The following is a 22,249-nucleotide window of genomic DNA, read 5'->3' on the forward strand; positions in this document are numbered from 1 at the left end:
ATCATCAATAATGAAAACAAATATTTCTCTAGTCCTAGGTATTGGGCAACTTATTAAGAACTCTTGCATTATATCATATTCTATTTAGAATAATATATGTGCAAACCACCTGTGAATGGTGTTCTTGATAAATGGAAGTTGACCAAAATGATATTTATATAACCTATTTTCCAAATGGATACTAGAAGAAGATTGTGTCTCTATTGTCGTCCTCTTTTCATAGTAGAGGAGATCCCAAAAGACAATTTTTTCGTTAACCAGAGATCAATTTCCAAAATGTCTTGCATTATAAACCTACTTTAACATAGGTTATCCTGTTATGTTCCTTTAAAAGACCATCTACCATAGAAACTAGCATTTTGGTATTAATAAAAGTTTAAAAGAGTTGTAAGCATTATCTACACAGTCAAGTCATTGATCAATCACGATGGTACACTAACAAGAATCTACATTGGTTGCCACTTGACACAACCTATGTAACAACATTCCTCAAGTCTAAACTATGCTCTGGAATAGCAAACCAAGAAGCCATCAAATACCCATGCCATTGTAAAGGCCTCACCAAGATCTAGATATCTTCTAAAACACCAATCTAGCATCTATCAATTATTGATCCTGCTCCTACTACTAAAGAATCATCGAGCTAAGCATAGAAATGAATTCAGTGTTATTTTTCCTAGAACCATGAGATGGCTTTTTCATGTTAAGATAAAATTATTTGTAGAATATAAACTTGCAAATTTTTTATGCTACCAGTGGAAAGGTGAAGTTATCTCAAAAGAGAGTTATGGGTTTGCATCAATTAGGTTGTAGTTTTAATACAAAGAAAGACATTATTTAGAGTCCTTTCAACTAGTCACTTGATATCTAGATCTGGTTGTGTAGTAATGGACAATTCTTTTATAGTATGAAGTGTATTAATGGTAGATTATGTTTTATTCCATTCAGATTAATGAGGGCGACAACATATAAGCAATTTTTTTGTGTACATGTTTCTTAGGAAAATATATTACTATGTTGGAACCTGTTATCACATGAAAAATTTTACTTCCTTGCAGAGAATGTCATGCATATCATTTGGTACATATGTGGCCTAACCTTTTCAATGGACTCAATTTCGTAGAATAGGTTTTTATGCAAAACAATTTTGTGCTTGTTGATCCACGTTTCAGTCTCTTGATGATTAGCATTTAAGTGTCTATGCTTTAAATTGTTGAATATCAGTGAATGTTAGTAAGTACATTATAATATGTTGCATACCTAATTCAATACATAAATAGCTACAAATTTTATGACCTTATAGTCATTACTTCAAGATAGTTGTTGAAACAAAAATTTTCTCTTGTTTGAGGGTTAATTTCAACTAACCTCTGAAAAACTTGTCATAGGTGGAAAATTATTCAATATCATTGAAATTGATCGGGGGTTTGCCGAGTTTGATCCCTTGACCTAAAGTTTGACAGTGGGATTTAATAGCGGGGATCTGATTATCATTCACAGGGGAGCCTCACCTTAGTCTCTTGAATCTCAGAAGTGACTCTTCGTTGCAACCCTGTGGATCTTCATCGTATTGATCTGGGAAAACTTGAGTTCCTGGGCTCGATCCCTGTTGTTGGAAGCCCCAGGGTTTTGGTTAGAAGTGGTTGGGTTTTCATATTCTCATTCATCCTCATAAAAGCCAAGGGCGAATGACCTGCGCTGCGATTAGAAATCGAGGGCGAGGGAGAATGTTGGAGCTTCGAAATCATCCATTACAATGATAGAATTGGACAAAATTGCAATGCACAAATTCGTTAGTTTGAATTTAACAGATTGGTGCTCCTTCTTACTATAAATGCGAGGTTCTCCATTGGCGGGGGATGAATATTGGGAAAGTGACATATCCCTTCTTTTATGCTTTTTAAATATATATATATATATATATATATATATATATATATATATATATATATTATATATATATATATATATATTTATATATTTCACCTTGTACAATTTTTGTTATTTTGTAAATGTTATTTATTAATTTGTAATTTTTCTTTTTGTAAATTGATTTATTAATTTGTAATCTTGACTTATAAATAAGGTGGTTTCTGTGGATTTTAGTTTTTATCAAGTCTTTAATAAACTCTTGGGAAGGTTGATGTGGGAGCCAATTATGGGAGTTATACTATCTCAAGGGGTGTTGAGGCTTGATTTAATCTTACACAATTTTAGTGACAACATTTCACGTTTGGGTAGATTGTTTTTCTATCTAATATGTGAGCTAGCCCTAGCTTAAGTAGAACTTAGTAGTGGGGGGGAAATTGTTGTTTGGGTGTTTTTATCATGACAATACTTGGTTGTGCATATTGTGGAGTCGTGTTCAAGGTTAGATGAGGTTTATGATTATGGAAACTTCCTATTGTCAATGCATTGAGGTTTTCAATGATGAGATTCTATTTCCTAGGATGGAAAATCTGGGGTTGAGGAGGCACAATTGAAGAAATGTCGATTTGTCAAAGGTGTTACATGGAATATCTACTCATCAAGATTCATTAATGTGGTGAAAATTTAACTTATGTTGTTGTTGTATTAAATATGGTGATGAATGGATACTTCTCACATATTAGATCACTACAATATAAGTTGAGAAGTGCTTAATGCATGCCATAATCATGATAAGATGCATATCAAAAGCCCCTCCCCAAGTAGAAAATAGTCTTCATTGCATTAGAGGTAGAAGTGTAGATTCTCAAAGTAATAAATGAGGTTTTAATGTAACAAACTCAAGGCATTTTTACCAATTGAGGGAACCTTTGTTGCATTTTCTTGAGAGTGAAGTGCTTGGTCTTTGTAGGAAATCAACATACATCAACAATGCAATAGAGTTCTCTAGCTTTTTTGTGAGTATGTCAACTTGTCCTATCAATGACTTGGTTAATTAAAATTGATGTGTTGAACTTGGGATATATGTTCAATAAATAATATGCTTGTGTTGTGCTATGTTTAAATAATTAAGTATTATAAGGCTAGTATAGCTCATCATTGAAAGTGCATGCCACCAAGCTAGGGTGATAGGTCAAAAGATTTATTGTCAAAATGCTTAATGATGTTATAAATATCATTCAAAGTGATCATAACTATCGACATGGGCCTTTAAACTTATATTTTAAATGTGAAGATAGACTCTATCATCAACCAAGAAGTTGTGGGGGCATGATGTTTGTCATGTCATTGTTTGTTATTAGTTGAAGTGTGCCATAAAATTTCTTCAACTTGATGTTAAACATTATAGATATTCTTGATGAAGGAGATAGCTTTATTGACTTCATTTTATATAGAGATAAAAATCCCTTTAGCAAGAAGTGTTAGGTAGGCATTATCAATCAAAGTTTCAAGTTGAAAGGCAAGCAAACATCTAAGTGGCATATGAAAATTTCAATGGTAAAAAATTTCTTACTAGGCTAAAAATTTTGGAACTAATAATTGGTGATGAAAAACGTATTGTGGCTCAAATGTGCCATGTTAAAAGTTTTTCAATGAAGATTCACTAATGCATTAAATATCCAACATGAAAGGTTGTTATACTCAACATAAGAAGGAACAAGGTACGATCATTGATATAACAAATTGTTAATGTGTTCTTACTCGCAAGTGCTTCTCATGAACTATAATCACAATATATCACATATTACTTATGGCATGATTATTTCAACACATAAATTTCAGAAGTGGTAATGGATATCAAATCATTTAACAATGATTTAATTGCATGAAATATTTGGTTATTATTCCTTGCCCAAGCAAGGAATATTGATCAATTTACAATGTTGGACATTGACTGCAAATATGTTGCAATAACCCTAATTTCGCTTTGGAATGTGAATTTTTGTATCTTTTTTGTTGTAAAAATACAAAATAATCAAAGAAAAGTGAAAATAAGAATTATCATAAGTATCATTGGCCAATGGCCTTGATGAGACATCTTGAACTTGGGTTATTTTATATTTTTTAAAATATTAAAAAAGGGAATATGATGAAAAGGTGGTGGAAGGTGGTGGGAGTTTCATTGTCAACCTTGCTCAAGGCAATTGCATGGAATGCACCTCACTCAATGGATGTGTGTCCTCCTCTCTTAAAACCTATGCACATTTTGAACTTTACCTTTATGTTCTGCAACTAGATGACTCTTGCTTGGTTTGTGATTGTTGTTGTTGATGTTGCAAGGCTCCTGATTGCAGTCTATAATTAGATGGCTCTTACTTACTTTGTGACTTTTATTGACGTTGATGTTGCAATCATCACTATTGTGGTTTACAATTGGATGGATCTTGCTTGGTCTTTGTAACTATTATTATTTGCATTGCTTAACTTTTCTCCTACTCGTTAGTATTGTAGATGCTTTGGAACAATTGTCATGCTTGGTGCTATGTGGAGGGTGAGAGTGAAGTTGGAGTTGATAATTTGCTAATTTGTTATCCCTTCTCATTCATATTACCACATTAAAAATCCATAGATTATGCTTGGTTGATTTGAGCATTTGCATGGGCTACTTAATCTTTAGAAATAAGGATTGAGGATTCTACGTGTGTTCATTAGTGTTTCCTCTTCATATGTGGGATTTTGTTGGATGTTGACATTGTTGTACTTGTCCATCAATATTGCTAGACTAGATGTGGAAGTGTGAGGTTGTTGTTAAATTTGAGGGTTCATAAGGATGTTCTAAGCATGCACACTTGACAAATGATTTTGTGTGGCTATTTTCCCCCTCATTGGTGTTATTCTTATGGTTGAAATTGTGTGGGAAAGTGAGGTTATTGTTGGACGGTTCATAGGGATTATGGGGTTTTGTGTTTGTCATTTGTTTGATATCATTGTCTATGTTCTTTGATGTTGTCCCATTGGTTCAATGTTGCATGTGCCCTTACAACTGAGACATTAAGTGTGTTGTTGGTGGCTATTTACTAATTTTTCTCTTTTGTTCTTTTCAATAGTAGGTAGGAGGTCATGTGTGGTTATTATAAATTCCTTGTGGTTATTATCAGTTCTAGGTGCACTAATGAGGGAGTGACAAGGTATGCTAGGAAATGCTAAGGCATGCTAGAGGCTAGAGAAACATGCCAAGATGTGTCAGGTGTTAGGATGTTCCAATGCATGCCAAGGAGTGTTATGGAGTGTTAGGGAAACACAAGGGAGTGCTAGTTTCAAATTCATGGAAATGAATGAATTATAAGAGTGTGTGACAGGGGGTGTTAGTGAGTTATAAGTGTGCTAAGTAGGGAGTGACAAAGTATGCTAGGTAGTGCCAAGGAATTCTAGAGTGGGAGACATGACAAGATGTGCTAGGTGCCAAGGTATGCGAATGCATGCCACGGGGTGTTAGGCAGTGTCATGGAAACACAAGGGAGAACTAGTTCAAAATGCATGGAAATGAACGGATAAGAGTGTGTGATAGGGAGTGTTAGCAACTTCCAAGTGTGTTAAGAAGGTAGTGACAATTTTATATGGTAGGTAGTGCCAAGGCATGCTAGAGTGCCATGGCATGTCAGGGAGTGATAGGGTGTGCTAGGGAGTGCCAAAGCATGCCAAGGAATGTAGGGGATGCTAACACATGCCACATAGTGCTAAGGGATTGTTAGACATGCCAAGAATTATGACATGTCAAGATGTAAACTATGTTGCTTGGTTGTTTTATGGCCACTATTGGACGCGAGTCTTGACATGGTAACTTGTTAAGTGGGATGAATTGAGATTGGACATGAGTAGCCTAAGATGAGATATAGGTAGTTCTTAGGTGAACAAGACATATTTTGTTGTAGTAATTGTAATTCAGACAAGCTATTGTAGTCGAGGAAGGACTTGGTTGGGTTCCCAAGTCATAAAAAAGTAAGGGTAGTTGTGAGGGCATGATAGCTAAGGAGTGTCAGGCATGCCAACAAATGAAAAGGTGTGCTAACACATGTTAGACAATTTCAATGCATGTTGAGGAGTGTTAAGGTGTCCTAGGGGAACACAAGGGAGCACCGGGTAAAAAAACTTGGAAATGAATGAATAAGAGTGTATGCCAAGGAATGTCAATGAATTTTATGTGTCCCGAGGATGAAGTGTTTTAGGAGAAGTTAAAAATAGGACTTGTAGGAGGCAAGCCTATGGTTATGATAAGGAGTGGACAAAGTAGTTTAAGAGAAAGGGATACTTTGGGTTGGTCATAACATTGTTTTCCCAATGACTTGATTGGGCTCCCAAGTCACAAAAGAAGGTTATCTATGAGGGCATGACAACTAGGGAGTGCTAATGTGTTCCAGGGAATTCCAAGAAGTACTGACACATGCTAGACATTTCCAAGGCATGTTAGGCATCCCAAGACATGCCAAGTGATAAGGCATGCCAAGATGTGTCGGGAACTAGGGTGTGGCGCCAACGCATTCTACAGTGTGTTAGGGCCAAGTGCCATGGACACACAAGGGAACACTAGTTTCTTATCCATGGAAATGAACGAATAAGAGTGTGACGGGGAGTGTCAACAAGTTCTAGTTGTGCTAGGTGTCAGGGAGTGCTAGGATGTGCTAGGGAGTGGAAAAGAATGCTAGGGAATGCATGGGATGCTAACATGTGCTACATAATGCTAAGGGATTATTAGATGTGTCAAGTGTCATGGAACATCAAGATGTAAATTACTTTCCTTAGTTGTTTTACGACCATGATTAGATGTGAGCCTTTTCTTTGTAACTTGTTAAGTTGTATAATTTAAGATTCAACATGAGTATCCTAAGATGAGTTATAGGAATTTCTTAGGTGAATAAGGAATAGTCTAGTTGTAGTAACTATAACTTGGTCAAGTTGTTGTAGTCAAGGTAGGATTTGGTTGGGTTCCCAAGTTTAAAAAAAAGTAAGGGTAGTTGTGAGGGAATGATAACTAAGGAGTGTCAGGGCTTGGTAAGGAATGAAAAGGCATGCTAACAAATGCTAGAAAGTGTCAGTGCATGTCGAGGAGTGTTGGGGAGTGTCAAGGCATCAAAAGGGAGGACTAGGTCAAAATGCATGGAAATGAATGAATAAGAGTGTGTGCCAAGGAGTGTCAGTGAATTCCAGGTGTCCCAAGGATGAAGTCTGTTAGGAGAATTTTGGAGTAATACTTGTAGGAGGTAAGCCTACGATTTCGATAAGGGGATGGACAAAAGTAGTTTCAGACAAAGGGAGACTTTGGGCTAGGCACGACACTATTTTTTCAATGACTTGGGTTGGTTCCTAACTTGGAAAAAAGGTAAGGTTATTTATAAGGGCATGACAACTAGGGAGTGCCAAGATGTGCTAGGGAATTCCAAGAAGTGCTAACAGATGCTAGAAAATTCCAAAACATGTTAGGCATGCCAAGTGCTAAGGCATGCCAATATGTGCCAAGTGTTAGGGTGTGGTGCCAACACATGCTAGGAAGTGTTAGGGAGTGTCAAGGAAACACAAAGGATCACTAATTTCAATTGCATGGAAATGAATGAATAAGAGTGTGTGATAGGGAGTGTTAGTGAGTTCCAAGGTGATCAGGAGTGAGTGAAAAAGCATGGTAGGTAGTTCTAATGCATGTTAGAGTGCTAGGGAAGCATGCCAAGATGTACCAAGTGATAAGGTATGTTAATGCGTGCAAAGGAGTGTTAGTCAATGTTAGGGAAACTCAAGGAAGCACCAGGCATGGAAATGAATGAATAGGAGTGTGTGACAAGGAGTGTTATCAAGTTCCAAATGTGCTAAGGAGGGAGTGACATGGTATGAAAGACAATTATAATGCATGCTAGAGTGCTAGGGAAGCATGCGACCAAGATGTTCCAGGTGCCAAGGTGTGCCAACATGTGCTAGGAAGTGTTAGGGAGTGCAAGGAAAACACAAGGGAGAACTAGGTCAAATTAATGCATGGAAATGAATGAATAAGAGTTTGTCACAGGAACTAATAGTGAGTTCTGGGTGTGCTAAGGAGGGAGTGAAAAGATATGCTAGGGAGTGCTAAGGTGTGCTAGAGGCCAGGGCAACATGCCAATATGTGCCAGGTGCGAGGGTGTGCCTATGCATGCCAAGGAGTGTTTGGGAATGGCAGGGAAACACAAGGGAAAACTAGTTTCAAATGCATGGAAATCAATGAATAAGAGTGTGTGACTGGGAGTTTTAGTGAATTCTAGGTGTGCTAACGAGGGAGTGACAAGGTATGCTTGTTAGTGCCACAGAATGCTAGAGTGTCAGGGTGACATGCTAAGATGTGCCAAGTGCCAGGGTGTGTCAATGCGTGCCAGGGAGTGTTAGTGGGGGGCATGCAAACACAAGGGAGAACTAGTTCAAAATATATGGAAATGAACAAATAAGAGTGTGTGATAAGGAGTGTCAGTGATTTTCAGGTGTGCTAAGGAGGGAGTGACAAGTTTATATGCTAGGCAATGCTAAGGCATTCTAGAGTGCCAGGGCATGTCACGGACTGGTAGTGTGTGCTAGGAAGTGCCAAAGCATGCCAAGAAATACAGGGGATTCTAACATGTGCCACATAGTGCTAAGGAATTCTAAGACGTGCCAGGTGATATGGCATGTCAAGATGTAAACTGTGTTGCTTAGTTGATTTACTGCCACAGTTGGATGTGAACCTTTTGTTGGTAACTTGTTAGGTGGGATGATTTGAGATTGGACATGAGTAACCTAAGATGAGTTTTTTTATATGTAGTTCTTAGGTGAACAAGGCATATGTTGAATTTCCATGACAGATGAGAATCTAGGTTGGGTTTTAGAATCTTTGATTCAAACACACTCAAGTAACACAACACATCTACTTTAATGCACAACGAAATCTACACACATAAGGGAATCAACTATTACACATGACAATTTTTAACTTTTTCAAACCCTTCTTCATTATATTTCAGACTATAATGAAACATGATAAAGCTTTCGTACCAGGGATCATGGACCTTTACAATCACATTGATACAAGGAATAAAACTAGGGTTTGGTGTTATTCCTTTGACAACCAATCTATCCTTAACAAGACAACACTTGACCTACTTGTTGATGTTGACCACACACAACCCTTTTAGTCCACGTGTCTCGAACACATCTAGCATGTCATCTTGCCTCCCATTCTGTAACTCCTCAATCTTCCACTATCAATGAGCTCAACTCCTTTAGGTTATTGGATTTAGATCAACAAACTTTTCCCTCTAGCTACATCCTTTTTCCTTTAAGGTCTACAACCTGTAGGGTCTTTGATCAACTGTTCACAACTCCATTTGTGAACATCTCTTTGGTCTGCCCACTTTTTCCATACTACTGCTCCAAGATGACAGGTCTAGGTTTATGGAGGATTCCTTTCTTCTCACTGAATCGATCCTTTGCAATACAATGAACTAGGCCTAGTTGGTTGGCCCACTTGAGTGCTACTTTAGTCCTTCAAAGTATGCACATCCTTAGCCCCAATACACCTTCCCTTATGCCACTATTTTTGTCCTTCACAAGTACATGACTTATGGATCTTCTTTGAAAATCACCTAACAACCCTCCAACTTGATGAGCCTCGGTATTGCAATAAGAATGTTGCACCTCCCAAGGCTACCGACATTAATTATCAACCCGGGGTTCGTAAAAACTTAAGAGGTACCAGCACTATATGTGCAGCATACAATGTGTTCTTCCTTTGTTCTCATGATGTAATGGAGTGCATGTACTAAAGTCAAATCCTAAACTGATTGAAGAAAATGAAATGTTCGAAATGGAACCTTAACCTATTGAAAGAAATAAAGTACAAGGAAAGAGACTGAAATCAAATGCTAAAACACACCATTTTATAACTAATTGCTAAGAGGTTTTGATTAAAAATAATTCTAAGTTAACATGTATGCAATCCTACTATCCTAAGCATGCATATTTAAACCATCAAACTTTCTACTACTATGCATGTAAATGAATAAAATAAATCTGTTTTTCTTTTTTGTCCTTTTTCATGTGAGAGTGTGAAAGCTAATATCTTTTGGTGATGTGGCAGGTGGCTTGGAGATGATGGTGAATGGTCAGAAGGCTTGGGATACAAGTAGGGACCCTTTTCTAGCTTCCTAGAGGATTTTTCCTCAATTCGGCCTCAAAACAGGCTTTCCTACATGATGCTACAATGTTTTACTACATGATGTACAAATTTACTATAATTCATTGAATGACCAAGAAAATCAAATACAAATTGGATGGGACAAATTTTTTTATTAACTAGGATGTATTAGGTCCCCATTTCAAGTGGAATCACTCAAAAATACCTCTGTTAACCCATGCAAAAAAAATAAAAAAACATTACTAGTCGAAAATTTAGAAATTCGAGAACTAGTGAGCTAGTAAATCTAAAGCATGCCTTACCAAATCAAGTGCAAATGTAATGGGGTAATTTTTGTTATGAACTAGAATTTTTTTGTGATCTAATGCAAGTGGAACCAACTCGATTGAAGCTTGTTAACATGGTTTAAAAAATAGCAGAAATTTACTGTTCTTTGCTAAAAAGGAGGTCCAACAATCTAGATTTGGGAATAAGAAGACTAATCCAAGCAACTCAATGATTACTATGAACTTCCAAAGATTTTCCAAGGATGAAATATTGATTTTATCCTGCAAAAGAACTTACATAAACCATTTAACTCAATCCCACAACAAGAAATCATTAATATTAAATGCAGAAATAGAAAGAAATAAAAACTAGATATGCATGTGAATAAGAAGTAAAGAAGATGATATAAAAGGGCTCTGAGGTTTCTAGGATGGCGAAGCCCAAGGAAACTCAGAGACCTATGGAGGAGAACAATATTTAGAAGTTGAACATGACACCAGTCTTCATTATTTTCATCAATAGAATTACATCCCTACAAGAAAATACAATGGAGCTGCAAAAGTACAAGTTCTCTCCACAATAGCACTAATGAAAATCAATCCCTAGAGGCAAATTCGAATTGGAACTTATACAAAATGTTTAGCAATCATTCCCCATGAATGGAGAAATATTTCCCCACCAAAATCCCTTGATTAGTAGATCTAGTCCCCAATACTAGGAATCTGCATTAAATGGCAGGGAACACATTCCTAGATTTTCTCAATCATTGGAGTTCCACAATTTGTGCCATAATTACATGATAGCTTGTTGATTTATTATCTATTACTGATCCTTCTATAGTAGGGAACAAGTCCCTAAATTATCTCCTCCTCCAAATCGCCATAATCTGCCCAATATTCTCATAATATTTCACAAAAATAAATAATATTATGCACAAATATCCAATTATTCATAAACCTTCCTAATGAATATGTTAAAGCTAAAAATAAATTATCTAATGCAGAAAGAGAGGTTTAATGTGCTGAAGGATGGTCATAGGCCTTAAATTATTGTTTAATTTATAGACATGTGCCTTAATTTATGTCAATTTAGAGGCCCATCATACCCCCCTGCTGAAAGTGTTACTCATCCTCTGAGAAACTTAGTGACCTCATTGTGCCTCATTCATGGCCCTGGTGGTCTCTCTCTTGTGCATTAAGAATCTTGGCTGTAAGTTCTGCAAGGACAAGCCCAAAAACATATTTGAAGAAAAATCACTGTTTCTTGATACCATTAGCTTGCTTTCTTCTCCTTATTCAATATGGTTTCTTGAATATCTTTCAGTTTGGCAAGGTCTTCGACATCCTTATCAACCTTCTGCTACCTTGTTCCACCATTTAGACACCCCTAAAACCTTCAAACTACCTTTAGATGAGAACTAGGACATCCTGTAGTAATTCCTGTCAAAACTACAAGAAACCTATAGGAAAACTTGTTAAAACTACAGGATACCAGTTCTGAGCATAAATGATAGTCTGAGGTTAGGGTAGGCCCTCAACTTGACTCCCATGCCTTTTTCCCACTTTTAGGCCTTGGACAAAAGCTAGAAAGAGATTGGAGACCTCTTGGAAAACATATTTTAATGACTGCAATTTGAGTTTTGTTTTGATGGTGAATGCCTAATTTCCTTTTGTTGCCTTCTTCTTCTCTCTTGTGGCCTAGATGACTACCTAATGGCCTTGGATTTCTTTGTTTTGATTAGGTCTCTCTTAAGCTCTACCATCTTGGGGCTAGCATAATTTGTTCATTTCTTCCTTCTTTCAGCAACATTCTACCTTCCTATAGTAGTCAGTACTCCTCTTCCAGGGTCTTCCAACTGTATGGGAGTGATGAGAAATGATGAAAAGGGATTGGATGATGATGCTAGGGCTCAAAGGGAGTAGTGTAGGTTTGTGAAAATGGAGAGGATGTTATTCTTGTTTTCTCTCAAGAATGAAATGGGATGGATGAATGATGAATAGATAGTGAATATGAAGTGGATGGAGGGCTTGGAGTGCTGTGGTGACTTGGCCTTTGCAAAAATTTCTTCTTTTAACAATTGTCTTCATTCCTTGAAATCATCACCCTTCATAGTTTGACTTTTCAATATTGCATGAGTGAAGGAGTGAGTTGCAATTAACTAGTTGAAGGCAGCTGAGATTTTTGACCCATCCTTATCTTATAAAACCTCATCTCTCATGCATTAACAACAAATTTCCAACTATAATATGCTCAAGCGAAGAGGTCAAGAATATTGCATACCTGTACCTACCTGATGGTTGTTGGAGAGACCTGCATGTTGTTGTTGAGTTGAAGTTATTGTGCAGGTGTTGGATGGTGATTCTAATGATCCTAATGATGTTATTAAGATTTGGAGGAGTTTTTTTGACCTCTGGATCTCCATGTTGAAGCTCACTGCAAATCTCTAGCTACTTTATCATCATATCCCCTCAATTTTTCAAAGAAACCCATCCAATTGTGCCTTGTGAATATCTCTAGTACAGGAGGGTGCTGATGAATCCTCACTGTGTTGATGGGTTGCCCCTATCATTTTTCTTTGATGAATGGAGGTTTGTATAGGTCTGATACCAAATTTAAAAATTCTGTGTATATAATTCCCTTATGCTACAATCACTTTCAACAAACTAGAAGGGTTTTTTTAATGTTCCTTTCACTTGGAAAAATGTGAGGAAATGTAGAGCCTACCTCCTTAACACTATTTAATGAAGCCAACCTCTATTTTTCCATTTTAAAATTTCTCACTGCCAATCCTATAGGTGATGTTTTGTATCCTATAGGATCTCAAGGAATCCTATAAGTTTTCAGGACAACGAATTGTTTTGTCCATATCTCCCAAACGGTAGAATGGATTGACCTGAAACTTTTTGAGCATGTTTCCACGTCATTATGCACCTCCCCATAAAAAATAATTTGCTCAATGGATGTACGAATCTCGAGAAAAACTAAAAATGGATGAAGGTTATGGAGGCCGATTTCTTAGAAACTGTGCATTGGAATTTGTTGAAATTGATTGGGCATATTACCATCATCCATATGCATCTCCCCATGAAACTACTTTTTAAATGGATGCACGGATATCGAAAAAATGAAAAAATGGTTATAGGTGATGGAGGCTGATTTCTTGAAAAATGTGCATTGGAATTTGCTGAAATTGCTTGAGCATGTTACCATCATCCATATGCATCCCCCCCTGAAACATCTTGGAAAATGGATGCATGGTATTCAAGTTATGGAAAAAACAAATTTCTACTCTATGTATTTTTGTATCACGTAGTTTTTGAGGACAACAAGCAAATTTAATGGTGGAAGCTTGATAATGATGGATGGATGGTGGAAATAGATGAGGGTGATGGATTGGCATGGCCTTGGCCTTGTTGGAGAATTTGAGAAAAGGAGGAGAAAGTCAAAGTTTTACTTCTTTTGACTAGGCTTGACCAATTTTCCTTTTGGTACCAACTTATTCTTGTTGCTTGCAGATGTTGGAGAGTACATGCATTCATCAAAGAGATGCATGGAGCAAGGATTTATTTTATTTTACTTTTTCTCTTTTTTTCTTCTAGGCCTACTGGCCGCCTTAATGAGGTTTTCAACTAGTCGGTCTGCTTAGGCACCTCAAAGGAGGTTTTCACCTAGGATATTTTATTTTTTCTCTTTTTTTCCTTTTTTCCAACCCATTGACTGCCTCGTGGAGGTTTTCAATCAATGAGCCAATCTTAGGTGCCTCCAAGGAGGATTTCACCTGAGATTTTTATTGTTTTCTTTTTTTTTCATCATTATTTTTTACCCTACCCTACTTAAAAAACAAAATCACTTTCAAGTATAAGAATACTTCCAATGGAGCCATGTGCACATCAATATGATAGAAAAAATGATGTGGATTCTTGAAATGTATGCTTTGACATGTACCTATATTTGAAAGATCAAATGATTTGAATTTGATGATATCAAGCACAATTGAAGAAGAGATATAGACCCACCCCCAGTTGTTCGCCCGGAACCACCATAAGCAAAGACACAAGCAGTAGATCCACCAGCACTAGCGGTTGATGCAACTTAGTGACTGTTTGGAACCATATTTCAATATAGTTGTGATGCCTATGGTCCACTTATTGATTTGGATCATCTTGGATGTCTTCTTCTACCATGACCTTCAAGTCTTCCTATTTTTTATGATTGATCTCTTGAATGCATGGAGGATTTGATGGTAACCATGAGGGAGCTTTCTCAATCTCTGATTTTGTTGTCTGCTCTTCATCAAATGTAACCCATGGTTCTTTCATCTTCTCTTTTGAATCTTCTTTTTTTGCATGTTGTCCTTCAATAGAATTAAGAGAATCAATTTTTTGTAATGTTCTTCCTAAGCTGAGATGAATACCATTGAGATCAACAGGAGATATTTGGAAGTGTTGTACCTCAGCATTGTAAGTGGGCTGAGCTACTTCAATGTGTGGGTTTTGAAATGGTGGTACAGGTAGTTGAGTGGGAGTGTATATTTGAGATGGATGTGGATGGGGTTGTGGTTGTGGTGGAGGTGAATGGTAGGGATAACATGGAGTTGGGTATGGAGGATATTATGGAAAATATTGAGGATATTGTGGATGGATCCCATAAGTTCCTTGCCAACCTTGTTGCCAAGATTGGTTTTTGGGTTGAGATGGCCAATGTTGCCAAGGAAAGGGTGGGTTCTAATTACTTTGAGATGGATGTTTATAAGCTTGAAATTGTGAATTAGGATTTTGCATCGTGTTAGGTTGAATAGGCTGCCATGATCCTTTTGGAGCTACATAACATCGCTACATTGGAAATTGACTTGCTCCATTGTCCTCTTGGTGAACTTCCTTCAACCTTGGTAATAAGAAGCAACACTTAACATCATGTGATTCTGCATGGATAACACAAACATCTTCCTTTTGCTAATTTTTTATTCTTAACATTTCTACTTGTTTGGTTAGATTTCTAAGAATTTCTGTTTTAAAATCATCAAACAAATTTCCAAGTTTAGCTTGACTTACTGATCTTGATGCTGATTGACTTACTCTTGCCTTTCCTCTTGATATGTGTTTGCATGTTTCACAAATTTCTTCAAATGATAATTGATATACATCACCTCTATTCATGAGATCAAGAATATCAATCCACTCATCCCTAATTGTTCTAAGTAAGAGGTTTTTTAGTGTGTCAGATCCTAAATGATGTAGTTTCCCCCTCTTAACATTATACATGAACCTCTCTATTAGATGCTCTAGAATCTCATCTTCTCTTTGATTCATTCTAGAGATTTCTTCTTTAAGATCATGATCTTTATATTTTTCTAGAAATACATTTTGCATCTCACTCCATAATCTTATTGAATTAGTCCCTAAACTCATGAACCATTTAAGAGCTCTATCCTTTAATGTTGCTAGAAACAATTTCAATTTTTGAGTTTTTAATAAGTAACCATAAGATCTACAAACAATTTCAAATTCAAAGAGAAAGGTTTCTAGATCCTCTGACCTTAGATCATGAAATTTTGGAGAAAATATGGAGGGATGTTCTTCATGTGCACACTACCATCAATATCTTGAATGGGAAATCCGAGAGGATCTTCCTCATTGTCATCATCTCCATCCATGTTTTCAACATTCTTTGTCATTTTCTTCTTCTACCTGCAAAATTGAATGGTGATGTGGCTCTTACTGCACCATGTGATCAAATGGGGGGTTAGGTTTGTGTTGGAGAGATTTTTTGTGTTTTTATGATTGAAAGGAAACACTAATGTAATGCACTTTCCTATTTTTGAAATGAAATATGCCTAATGCAATTATTTTTTGTTTTTGCAAAAAGTAAAAAGAAATTAATCAACTAGGAAAGAAAACAATGCATACTTTGACACCTCCTCAGCAATGGCTCCAAAAAGTGATGAACCTTGGTATTGCAATAAGAATGTTGCAAATCCCAAGGCTACCTTCTGACCTCCCTGTTGCTCTAGAAACATCCTCTGATGCTGAAGCTTCCTCTGCCACTCCATTCGCATCGGTCTCTACCCACTCAGCCAGTCCTTCTACTCCTTGTCGAGGCTCCCGTAGCAAGGTCTAATCAAAGAGGCTGGGTACCTCAAGGATCCTACCCCTATTTCAGCCTTCTTGGGACTATCACTCCACATCGCCCCACCTCCCACCTGGAGGTATGGATGCATGTGATCCCTCTACCCACTTGGCTCAAAATGTCCCCCTACTGGAGGTCTTTGCGTGAGTGGATGCCTCCACTCAGTTTCCTCTCAGCTTCTCTAGTTATGGCTACTCCACAACTTCCTAAAGATACTTCACCAATTGTGGCTCCTTCACAATTGCCTGAGACTTCTTCTGGCACTGCCTATTGAGAGGTAATGTACTCTCCATCTCAACTACCAAGTCTCTAACCTTTGCCTTTGATCCTCAAGGATTTGCATGCATCTTGAACCTTAAGAGCATACAGGTTCTTGACTCGTGAACCAATTTGCTTCACTTGTCTCGTGGTGATGTGTCTAAGGAAAACCTTTCCCTTACTGAAGACTACATCATAGCCTTTGTCTTCCAGCATCGCGATCGATACCACGTTCTTCTTCAGTCCTGGCACATACTTAACATCTGTTAAGGTAATGCGATCTCCACGCTCCCTCTGAAAAGAAACTGTGCCCACACCTGAAATACTATACTTTTCATCATTACCCATCGCTATGAGTATCTAAAGGTCTTTCTCCTCCAAGGTACTAAACAAACTCTTATCGTCGGTCATGTGGAATGAAGCTCCACTGTCAAGAAACCAACCACAACCCATCATTGATGAAACCATGCATGCGATGAGGGTAAAATCCAATTCAAATTGAGAGGTTAGGGCCTCACCTTCAGATCCTTCCGAGGATCCCTTCTTAGATTTCTTCAATGGACAATTTGTTGCATAATGGCCCACCTCATGACAATGAAAGCATCACACTTTCTATTTTTCAAACTTCTTCCCACCATGGGAAGAACACAATTTGGGATGAGAGTCCTTATCCTTCCCTTTCTTTGCCTTACTTGCTAAGGCGCAATTTTCTTCATCCTCCTTGGATGAAGAACCATCTCTGGTGCTTCTTTTTATCTCCTCTTGCATCAGATTTGACTAAAGTCGTTTCCAATCTGGCAGTTTCTCTCTTCTATTTACCGAGTCTTGGTAGCTATGCCAGCTCTTAGGAAGATCGAGGAGAGCAAGACTCACCATGTCATCATTGGCTGTCATGATTCCTACACTTCCAAGCTCATCCCTGCAGGTGGTGAGCTTGTTCAGATATGTAGAGATCATGTCGCCCTTTTCACACTTGATTTTCTGAATCTTGTCTTTCAGCGCCAGCTTCCTCTGATCGTTGTTGTTCTAATATAGATCCTTCAATGTTTTCCACATTGAAAACGGTGTCTCCTTCCCATGGATACTCGAGACTATGTGGTCTCGAACTCCCTCCAGAAGGATTCTCCTCACTCTAGCCAAACATTTCTTCCATTCCACCAATTATTGGGCATTAGCAGCTATTGGCTTGGGGACTTCTTGATCAATGAAGTCCTTCAAACCATTTTCCTCTAATACCGCTTCCATGCAATCCTTCCAGGCTATATAATTCGAGTTGCCATCAAGGGCATACTCGAGTCTCAAACCGTTGAATGCCATTGATGAAATTTGAGATGTGATAAGAATTCGAATTCTATAATCACGAACTTTAAAATTCAAACTTCTCCCTTCTTTGTACACTGTTATTCACTTTGATCACCTTTGCTCTGATACCATGTAGAAATTCTCACTGAAGATCACCTAATAATGCAATGTAACTAAAGCAAAATACTTGATCTACTTCTACTATCAAACTTTGTGGAAGCTTAATCAATTTGAGCAAGATCAATCAGAACACATATAATAGAGAAGAAGAAAGGATACACATGAAACGCAGAAGAATACTCTCAGGAAAGCCTCAGCTAAAAACCTTGCTATTTGTATTATCATACAAGTGGAAATATCTCCGGATTACACAAAGCTTTAGCTCACAAGCTATCCAGCTCTCAGTACACCCTCAATGATGCTCATAGACTGAATAGACATAACATATGCATTCCTTCAGTCCTCCAAGCCTCCTATTTCCTTGCATAGTTTGTCCTGGTTCCTCTGGCTGCCACCTGTGTGAATTCACCTCTCACACAACTCAGCAAACTCAGAAATAGCTACGCAATCCTGAAGGAGATAATTCCTTCTGCATGGATGAGTTTCCTATATAGGAAAAATCCTCTAACTGATAGTACAATGTCCCTTCCTCTGATCTCAACTGGGTCTTTGACTGAACCGACATGCATGAGTTATTTATGAGAGACTATTCAATTATCTGAAGTACAGTAGTTACATGCATGCATGCATTAACTAACTGAACTCACAATCAGTTCCATAAAATGTTGGAACTAATCTAACTGGACTTAACTCAGTTAACTGAGCTAACTAATTACAACTCAAAGTTCAACTCATCCCGATCTCCTTAATCAAGGGATAACTTCCTCAATCAAAGGGGAAACTGTTGCATGTCTTCACATAGACTTCATGTTTGATTTTCTCCAACTAATTAACTCAAGATGAATTAATTAATTATTTTTAAAACATCTCCTAAGATCAAATTCGAATTTTAATTCTCAATTTTAGTTCAAGGACTAACTAAAATTGGAATCTATCCTGAAATGCTATTTATAGCAATACTATTTTTAGCATTTCTATTTTATCATTCCTTGTTGCTATCTTCAACACTGGTACCTGAAATGCTATTTATAGTAATGCTATTTATAGCATTTCTTGTTGCCATATTCAACATGTATTACATCTCTATTCTTTGATTAATGCAATACATATAGGAGGGGTTTTGAGCAGTTTCTTTCCCTAGATAAATCTTTGTGTATGCATGTTATTTATTATTTCATGTTTATGATTTGTATTCTACATTGTGAGTTAAATTCCTCAGAGAAGTAGAGTAGGTTTGAGTCTTGTCATTTAGTAAATTTCATGAGTAGTTTCAAGTATACACCAAAATTTCTACAACTTCTCCTTGTGTCATTATGACCTTGGTTGGAGAATCGTCTGATGGTCAAACATTATCCTTGTGTCATTATGACCTTGGTTGGAGAATGGTATGACAAAGGACAATATTCTTCTATAAGAATAATAGTCCTAGAGGTCGCTTAGATGAGCAAGAGCCTTCCAACATCATGCTCAAATCTCTTTCTAGAGTGAGCTATTTAGCATCAGGCCTAGGATGAGGCCTTTGGAGTTTCATCTAGACTATGTATGGGATTGGTCATTTGATGGCGAACCAAGACTATGTATATTATTCGATGCATGTATATCAGGAGTACCATGAAACAAAGTTACCAACTTAATGGGCATAATAACCCCAAAATGAAAACTCTAGCAATAATACCTTATTTTTGTGCTAAAAACATGAAAAAACACCCCAAAAATGAGAAGGGTTGATGTTAGAACAACATTTTTTCTCCAGGCTAAATTAAACCAATTTTTTTTTGCGCAAAAAACACCCTAAAAATGAGAAGTGTTGATACTGCATCAATGCTTTTTTTTTTAAAGCTAAAATTCCAACATTGTTTACCAATGGCGTTAAAGATAAAATATCATGACTCCAAAAAACCTTAAAATTCCAAAAATTTTCAAGCATGGCGTTAAAGATAAAATATCACATCTATGAAAATCCTTAAAATTCTAACAATTTTGAACCATGGCATTAAATATAAAATATTATGACTCTAACAAACCCTAAAATTCTACTTGTTTGCAACCATAGCATTAAAGATAAAATATCATGACTCATAAAAACCTTAAAATTAAATATCACAATTACAAAAAACCATAAGTTTTCACCATATTTCAACCATGGCATTATGGACAAATTATATGATCTGTTGTTGAATGTTAGTTTTGATGTGCTAATTTCAACTTTAGAATTAAAAACAACTACTTATCATTTACTTCATGTGCATAGGACTCCTTTATGGTGTTTGTGAATGAACAGGTAAATTTATGTCAAATTCATGAGAAAAATAACATGAAAGTAAGTGTTGAACAACAGTAAACAAATGTACAACAAACCATCAAAATGAACACTTAACACAATGTTTTGATGTAGGAGTTTACCCCTCCTAGGCTACATCTCCTTGGTCCATCATCCATGGCTTGGGCCTCTATATTAGCTCAAAATGGAAAAAAATGTTGTTTACAATGCTCTACTACTCTTGAAACCTGCTTCAAAGTGCTCAGAACATCAAAATCATCTTGGAATTCCTTTTCCTGATCCCAATTTGGTCGAATTTTGTAAAATTTATGGAAAAATCAATTTCTCCTAGAAATTCTGCACTAAAACTGGAGGAACTCTAGTTAACTCCACTAAAACTGGAGTTACTGCCAAATTTGTAGGGACCGCCAGAAATGCCGACAAACTAACTCTACATTAATTAAGTGATAAGCACAGTTCAATTATGAGTTAATCCCACTTAGCACTAATCACACGTAGTTATGGATTAGTTGTTAGCCGTTAGCCGCCAGATGGTATGGTGGTGTTCACATGAAAGGGGGGTGACCTGCGGGCTGGCTCCCTCCTCCCCCCAACCGTAAACCGTTAACATAATAAATACAACTTAAAACCATTATATGTTAAGTCGTATATGCACGGTGCAGTAGTAATGTGTGGAGTTTGTGTAGTGTAGGTCCCGGTTCAACTCCCTGACCTGCCATAAAACAAATTTGCAGCACATCGATGCTAGCCCAACCTTTGGGGAGGGACATGTGGTGACCTCTAGGCTTGCCACTTGTCCCTTCCTCATTGGTCCATCCTATGACCAATATAATCGAGCGAAATCACCACACCATTAACCAACCACAATTTTCCATTTGGAGAAACCTGGTTGGTCATTGACCACATTTGACCTTGCCTAGTCACCTACCACGTTAGCAGTACGAACTACTAACTGTGTAGTGACTGTACCTTTTTTTTCAAAAATTCCTATGTTTGGCAAAGCAGACGGACTGCGATATCTTCCTCATATGAGCTCAGTTTTGAGTGAAACGAGTTGCATTGGCATCATATTCCCGAGACGGACACGGTTGTTTAGGTTTTGAGCGATTTTGACCACTTTAATTTTTGAGCTAAATACTAATCACCTGATCATTCCTCCCCACTGAAAGCCTTGTGGAACCCAAAAGATACAATCAATTTTCAGCAGGTGAGGGTACATCTCCCTCACCTTCTCCATCTGCAACCATTTGGCCTTAGAAGGATTTTATCCCTTCAGTCCCACTCGAAGATATTCAACATTCCCAATCTTCAAAGTTCTAGTTCTTCTGTCAAGTATGAGATCTTGTTGAATTTTATCAAGATATTCTGGCGAGAAATCATCTATTGATGGCAGCTGAACATGCTCTCCTTGATCATCAATCAAAGGAGGCTCAGAAATCTCAAATTCTCAATATTAACAACAAAGTATATTTGCATATAAGGAGGCAAATCTAGTTTAAATGCATTGTTACCAATCTTTTCCAGAATTTTAAAAGGACCTCAACGGATTGGCTTCAGCTTTTTTCCTTCCCTATGAAGTCTCTCTTTGCTAATATATAACCAAACTTCATCTCTAACTTGAAATTTATGATCGACATGGTGTTTTCCATGCCTTGCTTTGTAGCTGCTTTGACTTCTTTCAAGTTGTTCTTGCACTGCGTGATGTATCAACTGAATTTGCTCAATGAACTTCCTTTCCTTATTGATGTCATTATGACCACTGATGGTGACATATTTCTCAAAGATGAAGTCCAATGGTGATCTTGGCAAGTACCCAAAACATACCTCAAATGGCAATGTGTTTG

This window comes from Pinus tabuliformis, chromosome 5_1, assembly GCF_031772625.1.
Source record: "Pinus tabuliformis cultivar Carrire ecotype Pingquan chromosome 5_1, CPIR1, whole genome shotgun sequence".
NCBI lineage: Eukaryota > Viridiplantae > Streptophyta > Pinopsida > Pinales > Pinaceae > Pinus > Pinus tabuliformis.